Raw genomic sequence first — 4,920 nt, forward strand, 5'->3', positions numbered from 1 at the left:
GAAGAAAAAAACCTGACGAAAATAAATCATAAACAAAAGCTGCAACTCCCCCTTAAAAGCAGAGATTAGTTAATTTCTAACAATGGTGTTTTGATGTGATACATCAATCGGTGAATCTGGTGCGTCGATTCACACAAGTCACATTTTATAAGTAATAAGTAGTAGAGATATTTGTTTCCTAATTAAAGCATTCAATTCCTAATGAAATTATGTAATTTCTAACAATTGCGTTTTGATTGGAACATCAATCGGTGGATGTGGTGCGTCGGTTTTTATCTATTAGTGGAGAGAGTTTGAAGAATTCACACAACTCGCGCTTTTATAAGTAGTAGGGATAGAGATGGAGAAAATCCATTTCTCAGCACAGGTTCATCTACATCGCGCTGAAGAAAAAAAATCAAAACAAATACTAGTGCATGGTTGAAAATTTGAAGCACGTAGTCCGTTTTAATTTTCAAATCATTTGGACATATGAGCAGCTTTCGGTAAAAAAGACAAATTTTGTGTGTAAAAAGATTTACTGTTCATATACTGTTTTGTTCTGATTTGTCTTTTTTATAAGATCCGCTCAGATATCCAAATACACTGAAAATTGGAGCGGACTTCACGCAATAAATTATCTACCATGCGAAAAAAACTGTATTTTTGAATTGTTTTGAGGTATTTATGAACTTTTTCCTGACCAAGTGCACATGAGCGTGGGCACCGAATCGCTGCACTAGAGATAGAGATAAAGATGTTCAACAAATATTATTTTGTTACATGTATTCTAGGCTCGTGAACCATATGCAAATGGGGCCAACAGACACAAACTTTATCATATGGGGAATACAAGTTCATCTGATCCAAGTGAGAAACACACAACAATATCGAATTAGGAACTGCAAAAACACAACATTAGTTCATTCACCCACAAAAATAAATTCGACCTGAACTCATTGCATGCTATGTAATACTCCCTCCATTCCTTTATATAATGTATATTTTTTCATAAAAAATCATAATATAAGGTGCATTTCTTTTAATTCCACATAATCCTATTTTTAACCCTTTAGAAAAAGGAAAAAAGCATCTCTCCCTCGATTGCATGTATCTCTTCCTTCCCTAGCCTAAAGGATTTCATTTTCATTAATCAACGAATTAGCTAAGGGTAATTTTGTCATAAATGTCTATAATTATGTGCCTTGGTCCGTATAAAAAATAATATACCTTACATACAGGAATGAAGATAGTATTAGTATAGAATAAAATTAATACAAATATTCCTCGTAAGGAACTTCAGTAACTTTTGGCTAGAGTCCGGTCCATGCAGCAACGCTATGCCGATGGCTTACCCTTCATAGGCGCTGATGGCCTCTAAAAAACGCTAATTAATCACTTGTACGTTATCCGGCGGTGGACACTACTGATGACCGGTGCGGAAGTCCGATGCACCCCTTCATGTAAAGCTCTGTCGTGACTACGTGCGGCCTCATCTTTCCAACAGTGGTCCACCCAGCGCGCAAATGACTGCACATTTCTCTCGGTCCTTGGGGACCTCTGAGACGCAGTCTTTTAGGAAGGGCTGCTAGATGGGCTAGTCCATGGCCGCTTGTAGGTCCCTCACCACTTTGAAGATCTAAGTAATATGTAATTGATTTTACGCGAAGATTTGTGAGAGTATATATTTTTTCCTTTTTCATATTTGATTTTGTCATTTTGATTTTGCATTCACTAGGCCACCCTAGACTAACACATTTACTACTTAAGAGAAAAGACAAAACACAACAACGGATTGACAAAAATAATTCATTATTTGTTTAACTACATCAACATCAAGAGCTCACACATTTATTCGAGATGGTTTTGATGATCCATGACACTATGTTTGTATCATTTCAGCAACCTCCTGACGCCTCAGGGATCCATCTTGGCCTACTGGTTCGCAGCAACAGTAATACTTGTCGTCATCTCCTAAGAGGCAAACGCCATCATAGCATGCTTTATGACATAGCTCAGTACAGTTTTCCTTGGGAAATGGACCGACATTGCATTCTGAGAATCAGATGCACTAGTTTAGCTTAATTGCCAAAATTGCATCAAGTAACTTGACAGATATAGAAATAGTGGATGCGGTGATACTAATATCCACATGACCGCAAAATGTATGCTATGTAAATTTGGATTTTGCTGATTAAAAATAATACCATGAATGAAAAAAATAACGAACCATGGATCGGGATTGGAGAACTGGCACATGAGGAGAGAACTGTGGCCATGAGCACTAGGCCTATGATGCACAAAGCGCTAGTATTCTTGCCGAGGATTGCCATGAGGAGATGTTGGGGCTTCTTTCTGATCTGGATCTGGGTGGTGTTGTTGCAATGTTTACTCTTGAGCCTTGATGGTATGCGTTTATATAGAGGATCCAGGTTTGAATGCATTGAATATTTCTTATATTATATGCTAAAAATTGTTGAAGGCATTAACTTTTGTAAATGAATACCATGTATAGTAGTATGTGGATAACTCTTGCTAACCAAGCTTTGACCGAAAAATGAATTACTTTCCATAATATCATGCATAAAGGTGGGAGCTTTGTGTCGAACACTAGTTTTCTACCAACTTCATGTCAAATTTGCACACAACGTTTTTGGCCCGATGGAAAGTACAGTTCTAGAGACAAGACTTTACTCTCTCAAGGCAGGAGGTACATGGTCTCCGGCTGTAAGCAAGGTGGATATGTGAGCCGAGGATGTTCACCATGTTGACCTGGATCCAGATCTGATGCGTCCCACCGTTGTTGCAGGGGAAGAATGTCAAATCCGTCGTTGTCGGACCACCAATCTTGTATCGGAATCAATCTGTCTTGTTGCAAGTTTTTTGGGCCCGGCCTTCTTTTCCCCCACAGTGTGCCTGAAGTTATGAATCCTATTTGCCATGCGTGTCAGCCGCTAGACTGGCTGCTAGAAGGGTTCGTCCATGGCCACTTGTAGGTGCTGCACCGCTAGGCCTTTAGATGTGTTCTAAGTATTGCACATCTAAATTCTATGTAACTGATTTTGCACGGAGATTTGTAGGAGTATTTTCCTTTTTTATTTTTATCCGTTTTTATATTTGATTGAGTCACTTAGATTTGTAATAATTAGGCCATCCTAGACTAACCCATATACTACTTAAGAAGAAAGATAAACACAACAGTAGATTGACAAAAAAATACATTATTTGTTTAACCACATCAGCATCAAGAGCTAGAACATTTATTCCACATGGTTATGGTGATCCATGACACTATGTTTGTATCATTTCAGCAACCTCCTGAGGCCTCATGGATCCATCTTGGCGTACTGGTTCGCAGCAACAGTAATACTTGTCGTCATCTCCTAAGAGGCAAACGCCACCATAGCATGCTTTATGACATAGCTGAGGACAGTTTTCCTTGGGAAATGGACCGACGTTGCATTCTGAGAATCAAATGCATAGTTTAGCTTAATTGCCAAAATTGCATCAAGTAACTTGACAGATATAGAAATAGTGGATGCGGTGATACTAATAACCACATGACTGCAAAATGTACGCTATGTAAAATTGGATTTTGCTGATTAAAAATAATACCATGAATGAAAAAATAACGAACCATTGATCGGGATTGGAGAACTGGCACATGAGGAGAGAACAGTGGCCATGAGCACTAGGCCTATGATGCACAAAGCGCTAGTACTCTTGCCGAGGATTGCCATGAGGAGATGCTGGGGCTTCTTTCTGATCTGGATCTGGGTGGTGTTGTTGCAATGTTTACTCTTGAGCCATGATGGTATGCGTTTATATAGAGGATCCAGGTTTGAATGCATTGAATATTTCTTATATTATATGCTAAAAAATATTGAAGGCATTAACTTTTGTAAATGAATACCATGTATAGTAGTATGTGGATAACTCTTGCTAACCAAGCTTTGACCGAAACATGAATTACTTTTCATAATATCATGAATAAAGGTGGGAGCTTTGTGCTAAACACTAATTTTCTACCAACTTCACGTCAAATTTCCACACGACGTTTTTGGCCCGATGGAATGTACAGTTCTAGAGACAGAGGACTTTACTCTCTCAAGGTGGGTGGTACACGGTCTCCAGGTGGAAGCAACGTGGCATCCATCAAAATGGTCATACACCACACTGCATGAAGCAAAAACACCTTCTCTGACATGCACCAGCATTCACAATGGTTTCTTAGTTATGTCCCCTTTTTATCTTAGCTTCTCATGCTATTCCACACATAAACGTATATACAAAAACGCCACATCAACATGCGAGCAACCAGTGGCGGAGCCAGGATTGAAGCAAACCCCGGGCCAATTTTCATTATGTCGAATTTGTGTCACACTTACTACCCAAATTAACCCTATGACATTCCTTGAAACTTTAACACTTCTAAATAGTAAATACTGCAAATTTCATTTTTCCAACTAAAATTTCAGTTCAACAATACATGTAAGACATACACATAGACACAACTTTTTAAATTGAGTTTTAGTTCAATGCAGTCCTAGTTCAGTGTTAAATACTATCTAGAAAAAGTTCAGCGTTAAATACTTCAGTTATTCAGTAATCAGTATATATATGTATGCACTATGCACACTCTGTTAGAAAATTACAGACAACGCTTGAGCGCAACGGAGGTTTGGCTCGCCACTCATGTACATGACGTTCGAGGCAGGGACGAATTTCGGGGGGTGAGGGGGGCTAGACGCCCCCTAATAAATTGATTTTTCTAATATGATTGTGGTTGTTGTAACCAAAAGGATTCATTTCACATGAACTTTGCCCCCTCCATGAACAAACTTGTCCCCCTTATGCAAGAGCGCTGGCTCCATCCCTGGTTCGAGGTCGAGAACTCTGCCTTGGCGGATGATGAAGACGGACTGGCAATAGCACAAGACG

General features: G+C 39.1%; 1 long non-coding RNA gene across 1 annotated transcript; it reads right to left on the minus strand.

The window, feature by feature from the left end:
• Positions 1–3,184: 3,184 nt before the first annotated feature.
• Positions 3,185–3,800, minus strand: LOC123398074. Its single transcript, XR_006610066.1, has 2 exons — positions 3,617–3,800; positions 3,185–3,443 (listed from the first exon to the last, which is right to left on the minus strand). It is a non-coding gene; the product is annotated as an uncharacterized LOC123398074 (long non-coding RNA).
• Positions 3,801–4,920: the final 1,120 nt, after the last annotated feature.

This window comes from Hordeum vulgare, chromosome 5H (genome assembly GCF_904849725.1).
Source record: "Hordeum vulgare subsp. vulgare chromosome 5H, MorexV3_pseudomolecules_assembly, whole genome shotgun sequence".
Taxonomy (NCBI): Eukaryota; Viridiplantae; Streptophyta; class Magnoliopsida; order Poales; family Poaceae; genus Hordeum; species Hordeum vulgare.